A 15,882-nucleotide genomic window follows, 5' to 3' on the forward strand; every position below is an offset into this window, starting at 1 on the left:
CTAAAGAACCCTTAATAGGATAGGGGGCCGCTATTTTACTAATACTCTCTGTCAACCCCTTTGCAGACTGGCTTTATGCCCATATACGCGCTAATACCAATGCTTGACCCAGCGGTGCACCGTCTGACAGCGAGTGCGTTTTGCCACGCTCACATGGCACTTGTTATACTGTTATATCCAAAAACACATGTGACGATGGTTGATAGCAATTGCGTCTTGCTGTGGACTTATTATTTGTGCGTAAGTCTGTTCGGTCAGAAAATACTTATAGAACTTAAAAAACTACATTGACCAATGACATGACGTCATCCTGTAGTTCTTGACCGCCAATACCGAAGGACGGGCTTTGCAGGCGGCCATGGATGAGTGTGAAAGCTGGCACTTGCGAAAACGGCCGAGTTTGCAAGTCCCTACTCCTCGTGAGAGTGGGATTGTGATCAGGCATGTCTGTTTTGAATGTGGTTTGTGGCATGAGACCGCGCCCTGCCTCGCTCCAGCAGCAATGCGGAAGTACTTTCCGTAGATAGAACTACAATTATGAATGACGTGACGTCATTCGGTAGTTCGAGACCGGCATTACACGCGAGAATACGCGCGCGCGGCTGGGGCTGCTTGGGAGACAGGGCATTGCCAAGAGTGGGGAATTACCAGCTCCTAACACCACCAGCGAGTATTACCAAGTAGGTAAGCGGCTGGTGGAGATAAATGTGCAGATATGGTAGCGATCTGTGGGGTGATGTCGACCGGGCCAGCCACGCCCCCGCAGATAGCGATTGGCTGTGTGATGCTAAGCTTAACAGTCAAGTAGCCAGAACTCACAGGTGACTGTGCCTCCCCCTGACTCAGTCACAGCCGGAGATACCGACGGACAGGTATGATTACCTGTGTTGCTAGCCTAATATTAGAGGTGTGCATAGTGCCAGACATAGGTGGTATATAAGAAGCTGTGCATAGAGCAGGTTCTGTTTAGCCTATAGTTGACAGGGAGGTGGATAGAGGTTGTGTGTGAACCTTTTGATGGGTGTTAATTAGCTCCATGTACAGAACACCGTGGACTACGTAGATTTATACATCGCCAGAGCAGTATCTTGTCTGGGTTTCTGGTCTTTGTATTTTACGCAGTTGGTTTTGTTATTGTAGAGCGGGGTCTCATATATCCTGAGCCAGGTCCAGGAAGAGGTGAGGTCCACTCCCCGGACACTCTGGGTGAGTAAGCAAGCATTTACATTTCTTGTGAAACTATTTAATATGTTTCCTACAGACCAGTGTAGCGGATTGTGATTTTCCTGTATGTTTGTCCTCCCTAAACAGTAAATATTCAACCAGGTTCCGAAGAGGGGATGTGACACAGTCGAAGGAACATTATATCCTTTACTGGTTTTCACTTGTGTGTTTTTGTCTTATTTTTTCACACTTTATTCACAATCAATGCAGTAGTATTACTTTAGAACAGAGACCCTGACGAAAGCCGAAGGAGTTATCCCTTAGTGGCTGAAACATGTTGGTCTCCTCGCAGCTATTTGTTTGGACTGCGATGACGATATTATACTGTTCTGTTTTTTATTAAGGAAGGGGCCAACAATTATTAAAGTTTTCTGGGTTGAGTTCCCTATCCTTTTTTAAGATCACCACTTACTTTTTTTGCTTACACTGCACTTCCCATCACATCAACACTATGTGGTAGTACCAAGTGATTGTGGGTCGCTACCCCGCATCTGGTTATCGGGGTATGCCGGTCTCAATGATCTAGAGACACAATACCCGATAAGGACTTCCAAATGATAATATTGATCATTACAAGACTGTTGATGGGAATCCTACACCAGGGGTGATTCACGTTACTGGTTCTTCACATCTTGTGATCTGGTTTGGTAGTATTATTATTGTGTTCGTACCCTTGTACTATTGATAGGGCGTTAACGAACAGAGGATTACGATTGAATCCTTATCTAGACCCCTAAGTTTGTAGTTGTTTGTTGTGGGACTTGTAGTCAGGGGAAAGGGGGGACCAAGGGAATCAATCGTTTCCAATGGGCAGACAATTCAATCTGAAAAATCAGGGCATGATTTATTAATTGTTATTGTTATTGTTATTGTTAACTACAGCTTATATAACGCCAAATCACCTACAGGTCTCAAGGCGCTTTTGACAGAAGAAGCTAAGCTAACAAAGGAACAGATACATGAAGCTATACCACTAAGTAATGCTTAAAGCTTCTCTAAACAGAAGTGTTTTTAAAGATTTCCTAAACTGCAGCAAGTTGGATTCTTTGCGAAGGGATTCAGGAAGTTTGTTCCAAACTTGTGGGGCAACCGCCGAGAAAGATCTGCCACCTTTTATAGCGAGGACAGGACAGCAATTGAGTGTTAGAAGACCTTAATGATCCTGTCGGTCTATAGACTCCAATGCGTTCTTTAATGTAAGCCGGTGCTTGGCCATAAATAGCCTTATGGGCAATGCACAAACTCTTGAACTCCACCCGTTGTTTTATGGGGAGCCAATGTAGCTTACATAACAGCGGCGATGCATGAGTGCGTCTAGGTAGCCGAAAGATCAGCCTAGCTGCATCGTTCAGGACTACTTGCAGTCTATTTATCAGAGTTTTGGGGAGACCCAAATACAGGGCATTCCCGTAGTCTAGTCTCGAAATGATTGTAGCTGAGACAATTGTCCGGAGCGTAGAGGGGGCAAGCAAGGGGATTAACTTGCGTAACTGTCTGATTAAGTTAGTACAAGTCCCAACCGCTGAGGAGATCTGGCTGACCATTGACAGCTCATGGTCGATCTTAATGCCAAGACTTTTTAAGGTTGGAGCAGGGTTTGGGGGTCGGGCCAAGGTCTTGCGGCCAAAACAAATCACCCCAAGGGGATGCTTCAGATGAAACCACCAGGACCTCCGTTTTTTCAGGATTAATCTTCAGCGAATTTGCTGTCATCAAATTTACTGTACGACTAAGTATTTTTTGAGCATGGGTCTGTGCGGATGCAGTGTTCTCGATGCTAAATAACAACTGAGTATCATCCGCATAGTTAAAGGTTTTACAGCCCATGCTAACTAAAGAGTCAATTAGAGGCTGCAAGTAAAGATTAAAAAGGAGTGGGGACAGGGCAACTCCCTGGGGGACTCCACACTTCAGGGTACCCAGATTTGATATGCGGTCCTCCAATTGAATCATTTGAGATCTTCCAGAGAGAAAGGATTTAAGCCATTTGTAGGCTACATCTTGTATCCCAACCGCAGCCAATCTGTCCAAGAGCAGGGTATGGCTGACAGTATCGAATGCCGCTGACAGATCTAATAATATCAGGGCACTCGTTTTTTTACTGTCAGCCATACCTCTTAGCTCATCAAGCACCGAAAGCATCACCAATTCGGTGCTGTGATGCGCCCGAAAACCTGCTTGGCGTTCGTGGAGAAGATGGTGTGACTCCAAAAAAGATGACAGGGACATCAGAACATGTTGTTCCAAAATCCTGGACAAGAAAGGAAGCTGAGATATAGGCCTATAATTTTTTAGGTTGATGGGATCAGCCCCCGGCTTCTTTATTAAGGGCCTGACTCGAGCTTCTTTAAAACTAGATGGAAGCTGGCCGGAGTCTAATGATTTATTTAGTAGGGAGACAAAGTGACTACCAAAGGCAGGAAGCGCCATACGAAAAATACTGGGAGGACAAGGATCTGCAGGAGAACCGGATTTTGTTCTATTCATGAGCTGTCCTAAGACCGTGGAGTCGGGGGAAACTTAGAGATGGTATGTATTGGCGGAGGAGGTCGGGGATGTGGAAGAGAGGGGTGATTACTGGAGGTGTTCTTAATATCAGTCAAAATAGTTTGTACTTTGTCGAGGAAGTAGTTGTGAAAGGTGTTACAATCAATAGGAGATTCTGATCTTTCTACTATCTTACTCAACTCTGATAAGATCTTAAAGATTTCTTTTTGAACATTGTCCGCGTCTGTAATTCGGGCTTCATAGTACTCCGCTTTAGTTGACTGAATCTAGCTTTTATATAGCTTAAGAAACGCTTTATAATGATCTTTATCAACGGAATCGTTTGATTTCCTCCAACGTCTCTCTAACAGACGTAATTTAATTTTGTGTTCCCTCAGGGAGGAATTGAACCATGGAGCTCCCTTTACCGTTCTATTTATCTTTTGATTTCTTTCAGGTACTATTTGATCGATGGCCTGACTAAGATTTTGCATAAGATAGGTATATCATGGAACTGTAAGTTATTAAGAAGAGTGTCCGACAAAGTTTCAGAATCAATTTTCTTCCATTGTCTAACTTTTTTGGATTTAAGTGGTGGAGGTTGAGGCGGAAGGCCATCTACAGGAATGTCACAATTTATCATGTAGTGATCTGACCATATGCAGGGTGTAATATCTGTTAGCACTACAGCCGGGTCAGAGGTCCAAATAAGATCCAGAGTGTGACCTTTGATATGGGTAGGTGCCTCCACTAATTGTTTAAGTCCAAGTGGGGTCATAGTATTTTCCAACAGTCGCGTTGCTCCCTCTTTACATAATTTGTCCCAATGGACATTAAAGTCTCCAGTTATTAGGACCTTTTGATAACATGTACAAATGTCTGAAATAATTGGGGTCAATAGGTCATTAAACATTACAGCGGATTTTGGTGGACGGTAAACTGTAAGGATGACCAAGCAGATGTTTCTCAGTGTAATCTTCACCCCGAGTTTGTCCGCTAAATCCAGTTTTGGCCATTAGTTTAGTAGCTGTCAGATGTTTTTTGAAAATAATGGCTACCCCACCCCCACGGGCATTGTCGGCGCGATTATGCCAAATTGCATCATAGTCATTAGGTAGAGAGGCAGTAATATCAGGTAGAGAGTTATCGCCCAGCCATGTTTCTGTGAGGGTTAAAATGTCGATTTCATTATCCTGAAGGAGAGTAAAAATTTCAAGGTGGTGTTTTTGTAGTGATCTAGTGTTCAGGCAAGTTAACCTCAAGCTGGGGTGACGCCCCGTGGTACTCCTATCAGAGGACAATATACTAGACTCTTTTAACTTAGCTAAGGTAGTTGAGGGTAATGTGAGAGTACTAGTATGTAACAGGTGTAACTCGCCCGAGGAGTATGTCAATCGACAAACAGAGGGATAGGCCCTAGTGCCCGGTTGTGCGCGGAAGGGCGCAGACGGGCAGGCCTCTGGCACGACTCCGGCGCAGGTCCGGCGCGTCCGCTGTACGCGTCCGCTGCGCGGAGGCATGACCGTTCGCTTTTAAGCGCCACTAGAGCGCGTCCCCGCCCAGCCCACACCCAATATGGCCGCCAAAGTCAGAAACCAACCCTCGGCGTCAATGCTCGGCCGAGAGCGGTCTGGTGGCGAAGGGAGGGGGGGAGAGGTCACAGAGCGCAAAGGAAGTCTCAGGACAGAGTAACAAAAGCTTATTAAATCAAGCCACAAAATGCAACGTTTAAAATGCACGAAAAGTAAAAATGCACAGAGTGGAGAGGAGAGACCTCCCGGCTTCCGCCTCAGGAGGGGAAGAAAGAATCCTTCAGTCAATTAGATCGCCGGGCTCTCTAAGCCCCTTTTATGCGCCACTAGAGCGCGTCCCCGCCCAGCCCACACCCAATATGGCCACCAAAGTCAGAAACCAATCCTCGGCGTCAATGCTCGGCCGAGAGCGGTCTGGTGGCGAAGGGAGGGGGGGAGAGGTCACAGAGCGCAAAGGAAGTCTCAGGACAGAGTAACAAAAGCTTATTAAATCAAGCCACAAAATGCAACGTTTAAAATGCACGAAAAGTAAAAATGCACAGAGTGGAGAGGAGAGACCTCCCGGCTTCCACCTCAGGAGGGGGAAAAAGAATCCTTCAGGTCAATTGAGGGCCACCACAAGTGTGGCAACCGTGTAGCCTGCCCCAAGACCATCGAAGGCAAGGAATTCACACACCAAGGAGTCAGATGGTCACACACAGATTTTTCTAATTGTAGGACCAAAAATGTGGTCTACATGATACTGTGTCCTTGTTCGAAAATGTACATTGGCAAGACTAGCCAACAGATCAACCACAGGATCAGTCAGCACCGGTCCAGAATCAAGAAAAAAGTGATGTCAGCTCTAATGGTAGAGCACTTTGTGGATAAGGGTCACGATGAGCATGACTTCAAGTGGTCCGTCTTACACATAGTAAAATCTACAAATCAATGCCTTGATGTCGAACGAATTCTGCTTCAAAAGGAAGTATACCTGATTTTGAAATTTAACAGTGCACAAACCGGGCTTAACAATCTCTTGGACATAGCGCGGCTGTGAGAATTAAAAGTTTTTTCGTGAGTGACTTTTATGTCAGGCTTGACTTGCCAGGCTTGGCCAGTGGGCCTGATTCTTCTATTTTCTGTACAAACATAACTTCCATGGAGTCTATGAGGACCATGATACTCCACCAGCATTGATTTATTCACACAGTTTGTCAACAGGTTGTTCTTAAAGGGAACTGCATTAGAATGCATATTCCTTGTAATCCATTAAGCATATGCTCTCACCTTGAAATTAACCTTTTAAATAATGTAGCGCCCACATCATACTTTAGCAAAACGTGGCCTTCCACACTCAGTCTATTTGTTAAATTTCGATTTTTTTGAATTTCGATTTGTTGAAACTACTAGACCCATAATGCACTTGGGCCCCATTCATATAAATCCAGCCCACAAACAAGCCGGCCATTTTGAATCATACCTCGAGGAACCCGGTTGCTGCAGAAGCACTTTTGGAGAAGGTAACTTTTTAATCCCAGGGTCATTCCTCTGAGCACAAGAACTTATTTGTATTTGAATCATTTACAAGTGTTCCTTTTACTTGACAGGAACACAAGTGTTTGGACCATTTTTAATGTAAGATTAGCGAAGCCTGCATAATGTAGGCTCTTGCTGTTACATCACAGCGCCCTTTAAATATGTAGAGAACGGCATAGCCCTGTCCTTTCTGTTTTTTTCCAAATCGATTTATACGCGCTCACTTTATTTCTGGCAGGAAAACATACGGATGGTCATATTTTACAAGCCATCTCGCCGTTTGGCGGCACATACAAGGTTAGTGCTTGGTGAGAGCTATGCAGTCGACGAAGTCGATTTATATATTGATATGGCACCAATACAAACGCTCAGTTTATCTTAATAAATCATGCCCTGATTTTTCAGATTGAATTGTCTGCCCATTGAAAACGATTGATTCCCTTGGTCCCCCCCTTTCTCCTGACTACAAGTCACACAAGCCTTCTCCTTCCTAGAAAAAGAGCCTGGTATGTAGACTCTCCTTATGTACATACTACTAGTGAATGCAAGTTGAGGCTTTAATTTCAACAAAATGGTGAAACGCTTTTTTCGTTGCATCTTTCAGACACAAAGAATAAAAGCCCTGATGAGAGCCTAGGGACCCTTGTCCTGGTCTCGAAATGCGTCAGCCTGACACAAAGAATAAAAGCCCTGATGAGAGCCCAGGGACACTTGTCCTGGTCTCGAAACGCGTCGGCAGCTTTGGTGGAATAGAGCATTATCAATAAACAATATTAGGCTTGGCCAGTTCAGATATTATCAATTTTGAGTCATTCAGTTGTTCTCTATTCCCCGTTCTTTTGATTTTTTCATTCATTGATTCTATATGTATGTGATATTTGTTTTCTGTTACGTATTAATTTTTTTGTAGGATGTTGGATGTTTAAATATCATTTTGACACTGTTTTGTTTCTATGTGTATCAAACCATTTGTATATAAATTGAATGTACAGTCCTTATTTCTGTCTATTGATGTTAAAATATATTTCTAAAATTTAAAAATAATTGGCATTGAATAAGCATGCCTGGTTGGGATGTAATAAATATTTTTCTAACCTGAAAACGTTTTTTCGTTCAAGTAAGAGTGGTTGAGGCAATTTTCATGTTGTATGCTTAATAAGGGTCTAGCCTTAACCACGTTTTCATAGACCTATCTCCTTTGGGTTCCAGCCAGCATTATCCGGCATGGCACCATGCGGTCCACCAGTGGACTCCACGGCGGCTCCCGGGCCCGTGAATTTATCTTTGGGACCCTGTTTAGATGATCCACTTTCACCCTTATCTGGCGTCACGGCAGGCCCCGGATTGTTCCCAGAGCTGTCTAACCAGGTGGCAATTAGTCCAAATACTGAGCCGAGAGAAGGGGGTGGGCAATGAAGAGGGGGACTCCCTCACCGGACTCCCATGGCCCGACTTGACCGCCAAACGGAAGCCGGTGGCCGTCGGCAAATAGATTAGAAGGAGGGCTGGCACACAGTTCGTTCAATATTGGCCACCACCAATAGGTCCCCGCGCACCCCCAAAATCAAACGGGAGCTTTATGACCCTGGACCACAGCAAGAGGCCCCAACAATGGACCACAAGCACTGAATGGCCCCCAGTGTACGTAACTCACAGGAGAACAGGCCACATCAGAAGTCCCATGCAATGGCCCTCGAGTTAGTCCACACACCGTGCAGCTATGCCAATGGACACCCCTCCCTATGGCCCGACAAGACCACTGAACTCCTCACCCAAGGGGAGGACAAAGATGTGGAGGGAGCCCCAGAGCAGCTGCAGAGCTCATCACAATAGGTGGGCTGCACCCCAGAGTCTGTCTCACTGGAGGGCTCCCGAGCGGTCCGACCCCACCGCCGATGCGGGAGTTGCCCCGGGGGGACAGCGCACTGAATATCCCCCTGCACCTCCTCCTCATCAAGGGTGGGGGCAGCGAAGACACTCTGGGCCCAGTTGTGACCCCCAACTCGGCCCGACCGGCCATCGAGTCGCATCCACTGAGAGGCAAGGATGGGAGGGGGGTGGAGATCTGCACCACTGCCAGCTCTTCAGGCCCAACCAAACCTCCGGTGGAGTGTGCTCCCCTCCCCGGTCAGTCGGCCTCCGCCGTGCCACTGCCTCGCACTCCCTTGTGGCCCCGAAACACCCCAGATGAGTGTAGAGGGGGAGGGAGAAGGAGGAAGAAGGCCCCAAAATCCGCAGGCCTCGATCCCCTCGCTCAGCACCAGCTGGCCCCCACTCCTGCAGAGCCGTGTTCAGGCGCCCTGGCCCATCACCAGGCCAAGGGGGCCAATAGCGTATGGCACGCCCCGCCCTTACCGCCCTCACAGGAAATCAGCCTCAGTCGCAGAAATGGCCGCCGAGTTGCAGCGCAGCTCCAACGGGAATCCGCCGCAGAGGCCGTCAGTCCAGGGGCATTCGCCGTTTCTGGTGAAATCTCGGCCCGCTGGCTGATGTCTCCGCTGCTGCGGCAGTGCCACCACCAGTCGGCCAGGGATCCAGGCAACTTGTAATAACGAAGTAAATCCGTGGGTAATTATAAAGTTTATTACAACAGCCCCACACCGGTGCGGTTCGTGGGTAAGGCAACGATAAAGACATCTGACAGTTGGGAGAGGGAGAGGGAAGGATGTTCATGGAATGTTGGGGGACCAATGGGAAGGGAGAGGGAACAATGGACACTCTCGCACAGGAGAGCAGGGATGTCAACGTCTCGCGCTGGAGGCACGAGAGGGTGAGGTAATGCGTTACAACACAACTCCCCCTGCGTCACTCGAGGCCACCTCTTCTATAGGCCCGAGCCGCGAGCCCCCATCAGCACACTCTTGTTGTCAGCGCCACCCCCAAGGCCCAAAACTCCCTCTAATGGGGAGGCCGCTAGCGTCTGCCAATAATGGGGTATCTGTGCGCTACTGGACGACAGCGGAGAGACAGGATTATGAAGGATAATTAGCTGGGCTGGCCGGAGCGCTCTCAGCCCATGTCCGCCATGTCGGTTTGCCAAGCTACGTCCTCGAAACAAGCTGTTTTGAACATACCCCTTAACTACAACTAACTGGTCCATGTTCCAGAAAAAGCTGGTCACTGCTCATTAAGGAGCTGTTTGCTAATCATATCTCTGAAAATGAAGCCTACTGACCCATCCCTCTGAAAGACTTGCTTACTAACCCATACCCCTGAAGATACCACTTGCTGGTCGTGCCCCTGAAGGAGGTGCTTGCTGGTCCGTGCCTCGAAACAAGCAGCTCTGTTGTCCTTGCTTCTGAAATATCTGCTTACAGGCCCATGCATCTGAAAGAATTGCTATATGGTACATACTCCTGAAAGAGCTGCTTGCTGTACCCCGTCCCGGAAAGAGTTGCGCACTGGTCAATAACCTCGAACGACTCGCTGGCTGCTCCGTGACCCTAAACGAGCTGATCTGTCATCCCTGCATCTGAAATATCTGCTCACAGGTCTATGCAGCTGAAAGAGCTGCTTGCTCGCTCATGGCCCTGAAAGAGCTGCCTGCTGCGTCATGCTTCTGAGAGAGCTGCCTGCTGCCTCATGCCTCTGAGAGAGCTGCCTGCTGCCTCATGCCTCTGAGAGACCTGCTCACTGGTCCATGCCCACGCAACCATCTATATCCTTGGCCTTCCATCCTCCTCCCAGCAGTTGACTGCCACCTGCAGAACCCTCACCTCGCCCCTGCATCCTTCCAAGAAACCGACCTGACAAATGCAATCGTGCACATCCCCACTTTGGTGCTCGGCTCAGGAACATGTGTAAACGGCAGTGAGTACATGTATGATTGTACATCTCTGCCTGCGTTTTGTACAACCTTCCATTGACTTAATCGTAAGAAACGTAAATTGCGACAGTGAAATGAAGGAACAAGAGAGGGGCACAACATGTTAAAACATGATTACCAACATATTTTAACATTTTGTTGTTGCTAAAACTGGAGAGTGTAAAGAGGCTCAGCTGTAACAGCAGACAGTATTACTTCAGTTTATTAATCTGAGGTACCTGTCGTCTTCTTTAAGGAACTTCCATAGAAGGTGTTAACAATTAGCAAAGATTAACCCTTAATTAAAAAAACGATGAATTGGGTAACATCAAAAACATTATCTGACTAACAGTCACCAAACCTCCAAGCTACATGTAACTATAGAACTTGGTGACTGCGAACTATCCTGCACACATTTTTAGCTTCCCCTCTGCTCTTTCTCCTCTTTTCCAGGTCTCCCTGTTCCTTCTAGGCCTCTGGAGAGAGTTGAAGAGGTGGTGCCATGGCCTTTTTGGAGTGGGGGGGGGGGGCACACATTCCCACTGCCATGTATTCAGTTACTTCCTCACACAGCCACATATAATGTAATGATGCATACGGTGATGTCACTTCCTCTGATGCCACTTTCTGCAACATTACTTGGGCCAACTACTTTATCATATTGCTTCCCCTCCACTCCTAGCAGAATTTAGAAATTGGCACTTTCGAATGAATCCACCTACCTCTTATTTTCTGGAAGGCAACATTGCAATTTACCTGAAAGACAAGTGAAGGAGAATTATTAGTATGTACACTGTCCGGCTGGCTTCACCACCACCAAGGCCATTCTGCTATTGACCATACTGTATAGCAACACAAATATATGTACAGGGTGTAGGGTAATGTTCATCAGTACTGCCTTAGTAAAGATACTCCCACAAATACTCAGAGTGACACATACAAACAACAAATACATACTAAGTAGGCAATGTACTTCCTTGCCTGAAGGCATCTTTCTTTCCATACCAGCCACATGCTTAAGACCGCTTCTCACATCCCCACCCATCTTGCTTCTACTTTTGGCAGACATCCAGAGTTTAATTTGCAAAAAATAGGTGCAGAAGCCCAAATATTCTCTATTAGGAGTCAATTGCTGGTGCTGCCAAATGCCAGACTTGTTGAACAGTAAGTCTTAGTCTTAAAAGGCCACTTCATGCTTCTTTCTTCCACCAGCCTACAATTCTTACCAACTTATCCCACTTTTACTGGCTCTTTTGTCATGTCTGTGGTTCTCTCTTTGTCACTGTTTTCGTATCTTTATCGTCCTCTTACCTTATCCCTCTCTTTCTCCACATCAAAGTTTGACGATGAAATGTAAGTCCCGGTCGCCAAAAGTGAGTGCTGGAGCCCACCACCTGCAACAACTGCCACAAATTAAGCACTACAGCCAGACAGTTACCTCCTCAAAAGGTCTTTGTGAAACGTTGTTTATTATCCTAATAACAGCGCCTGATCCACAGATCACGGCTGTTACAAGAGATACATATTTTCAACTAATACCCCTGCGCAGAATCTTCCACAGCCATCTTACCTTGATCTGACCAATGATGGCTGAATAATAAACTTCAACTAGGACTGCCTGGTTGTCACTAAAACAGCTTCAGAAGATCCTTAATAAATATCAACATCTTACTGCTTTGTAAGACGCTTCCGGTCTATGCTAGCACAACGCTTAAAGTCCTGCATATGGACTTTCCATGTTGGAATGGGTGGACCTCTTCATATTTATATTAAAAAATTTGCTTATTGAGCAGAAAGCGATTTCTACTCCCAGGGGCCACTTTGCCCTCCAAATCCGAATACATGGGTTGAGGAGGTTAGACCTTCTCCACACAAGTCCTCAAGGTTTGACACTCTGGAATCCTCTTTCTGTTCACCCCGCCCCCTCATTTAGAAAAGGCCAAAATGCGACCTTTGCAAGTTGCAGCACACAACAACCCACGTTCCTAGGAGTGTCCCACCTGGACAGCCATTAATGTTCGGGGTGGTTTAGTTACAAATGGATAGCATATCCCAACATAGATGTGCTAGTACTTACTTCTGCAGATGAATAAAATTAGAATCACAAAAGAAACAAGAACAGCTCCAGACACACCAAATATTATCAAATGCAGGGTCTGGTCAGGTGCCTTATCTGGAAGAAAACAAAGACACATTTTCAGATTCCTGCCAAACATGCTTCCAATGACATTTTACTAACGCTTTCCTAAGATCCCTTAATTTCTGAGAGACTAGGCTTTCATCTTCTTTACATAATATATACAACAGGGAGTGCTTTTGCGTTCTAAAAATGTGGATCGGGAAACCCAGATTTGTGATTGACTGGCCCTTATTCATCACATCGCGAGTAGGAGCCAAAGCCAGGCCTGTCAAACATGTTCAAACAAGCTCCACATCCCGCCTTGCAAGTGAAGCAAGCAAAGGCTCGTGACCCTCTTCAATGGGTTTGCGGAAGTTCTTCCAAACAAATAAAACATGGGTCTAAAGAGCTGGGTTATTAGTTGAGAGGAGTGAGAGGCCCACTCAAATAATAAACACAGTCCTTGTAATGGTGAACCACAAAAGTCACTTAGTAAACCTTTGCTTAACCCTCTGGTAGCTTGGCACAAAAGCAGTCAGTCTAAACTTTGAGGCATGTGTAAAGTATCTATGCAGTACTCAAACAGTAATAACTAAAAACACAATGGAGGAAAAATCCCAACCCAATTTGGAAAAACATAATACATTTTAATGAACAAAATGACACCAAAATGGCACCAAGAAGCAGAAAGCACCAATCGTGGTTATCTTCTCACGTTGGACCAGGTCGAAATCAAAAGTTCAAGCTGACTGCGAAAGAGCATGGGTCCATCAGTATTTATAAAGCGTGGCTAATCACCCATAAGGATATCCATGTGCTGAGGGATTTGATGCTTTGGTTGGGTTCAGTTGAACAGCCAGGTCTTGAGTCCTTTCCAGAATTCTAGGAGAGAGGTAAAGATCTGGAGGTGAAGGGGGAGGTCCTTCCAGAATTCAGAAGCGAGGTAGGGAAAGGAGCGTTCTCCACTGTTGCTTGAGGTGTGTGCGAAGGAGAGGGAGGCAGAATGCAGGTGCCTGGAGGGTTGGTGGAAGTTCAGGCGGTGGTTGATGTATGTTGGTTGTTGGTTGTGTAGGGCTTTGTAGGAGTGGATCAGTAAATTGAATTGGCATCTGTTCTGCATGGGGAGCCAGTGGAGTTCTTGAGGTGAAGGGTGATGTGGTTCCATTTGGGGAGGTCCAGTATGAGTCTAGCCTCTGAGTTGTGTATGGTGTGCAGTCTCTTCTGAAGGTGAGTGGTCGGTGGCAGCTGGTGACATTTCAAAATGATGGGGCATAACGGTTGGAGATGAGTGCTATGTTGCTAGCAAAGCAAGTAAGCCTGATGTCATAAGGGGAGGTTCGGGGGGAGGGAGGACTCTCCAGAACATTTCGAAAAAAAGAGAAGGCAAATGGTGCATTTTAAAGCAAGTTTGAGAAGGCATGAAAGTTTATTAAGCAATTGTTATCTTAACTAAATCAGTATACCTCACTTGCAGTTCACTCTATGCTCAAACTAACACAGTATTAATGACCTCACAGATTCTCAGCTATTCAATGCGAAAAACAAATCTAAGGACCTGATTCACAAAAGTAATCGGAGACAAAATTAAAAATTTAAGACTTTTGGTATCCAAAGAAGGCACTTACAACTCCTGGGCCTGATTCACAAAAGTCATTTTGAGACAAAATCCTAACTTTACGACTTTCGGTATTCACAAAGGGAATTTAGGAGAAGTAAAGTTAGGATTCCTCATTAGGAAATCGTAAGTGCCTTCTGCGAATACCAAAAGTTGTAAATTGAAAATTTTGTCTCAGATTACATTTGTGAATCAGGCCTTAGGACTTTAGATATTGCTGTAACATATACACATGACACAATTACTGCCATTCATTTCTGTGCAACTACGATAATTAACGTTCTATTTTTAGTAGTCGTTCTATAGTCGAGTTGAAAAAAATTAAAATACAAAATTTACTTTCCTACAGTTTACAGCCTGTCCTGAGCTCATATATCATGATTGCCACCCCTTTCAACCTCATCAAACACAGTTAGCCATTCATCACCAGCTCCCGTGTCTACGTCCTGCCAAATTATTTGTATTTGTTGTTCGCATTTTAAAGGGGTGGAGGTGCCAGCTTTGAGCAAACCACAATTTTAGGCTGCAAGCCATTTGCCACGGCATACACAATCTGATCTCCCCCGAGCTGGCAGAACACATTTTTTAGGTCTCGCGTAGGCAGCGCATGCGCTGCTCTCCAAGGCATCTAGAAATCAGTATTACTAGTGAAAACTCCACCCATTGAGTTTCAATTTGGTTTGTCGCTTGCCATTGGTGAAATCTTGCATTGCTCTTCTTATCTCGCTCATTGTTGGCTAGTGGTCCGATACGTCAATTCCATTTTCTTCAGTTTCTGGAGGAAGCAGCATCGACCAATTACAGTTAACTTACACTGCAGGGCGGTATTAATGTAGGGACTACTTCGTTGTTTTTTTGCCATGGTGCCTGGTTCGCGCATGCGTTTAATATGCACAGCCACTTTCCTTGGTGTTTCACACTCCACCACCCGCCCCTCGCGCCTTGTTTTCTTTGATGTAGGCTTTTCTTCCTGTACAAATTCACCCATTGCCAGTCCGGAGCAGTTTTCTATCTAAGATGGGCACTGTGCTCTTGTAAGAAAAATATAGCTCCAGTGTTCATGTAAAAGCCCACCTCGCGTAGCTTTCCGCGAGTTTCACATCCTTGTCATAGACTTTCCAACCATTACTTTAAGGTTGCAAAAAATCTTTGTAATTTTGCAAACCCCTTCCTACTCTTAGGCACAACCCCCCCGCCCCCTCCAGTGCCGAGCGTGCTGGGAGCCCACCATGGATTTAACAGCTCTGACGGAATCCATGTGATGCAGCTGCTAGACAGCTGACAGGCCCCCGCCTGCCTCTTGCCATGGAATCGCAGATCTCTAGTTGTGCCCACGATTCCGGGTGCAGCAGGCATGTGTGCATACCACATTGAGAGGAGGGCATGGCAGGAAATGCCCTGCTCCGCAAAGAATGTATGGAACTGTTCCATAGAAATCTAGAATATGAATATATTGTTATGGCTACAGACTTGCAGCTTCTGAGGCCGACATGCCATACGTTGTAATTTGAGAGGACACCAGTGCATACGGGCAACTGAGCATAGACCTAAATTGAACTAGGTGACGTCACTTTAAATTTAG

At 45.9% G+C, this 15,882-nt stretch overlaps 1 long non-coding RNA gene across 1 annotated transcript in view; it reads right to left on the minus strand.

Moving 5' to 3' along the window:
• The window catches only part of LOC144771739 (uncharacterized), a 30,243-nt gene extending 17,502 nt beyond the window's left edge, over positions 1 to 12,741 (minus strand). The window contains exons 1-2 of the long non-coding RNA XR_013599456.1: positions 12,644 to 12,741; positions 11,289 to 11,322 (exon numbers count right to left, since the gene is read on the minus strand). This is a non-coding gene — a long non-coding RNA (uncharacterized LOC144771739). The remainder of the gene's footprint in view (positions 1 to 11,288; positions 11,323 to 12,643) is intronic.
• Between the last annotated feature and the right edge of the window lie 3,141 nt (positions 12,742 to 15,882).

Source organism: Lissotriton helveticus, chromosome 1_1 (genome assembly GCF_964261635.1).
Source record: "Lissotriton helveticus chromosome 1_1, aLisHel1.1, whole genome shotgun sequence".
In the NCBI taxonomy this organism is placed as follows: domain Eukaryota; kingdom Metazoa; phylum Chordata; class Amphibia; order Caudata; family Salamandridae; genus Lissotriton; species Lissotriton helveticus.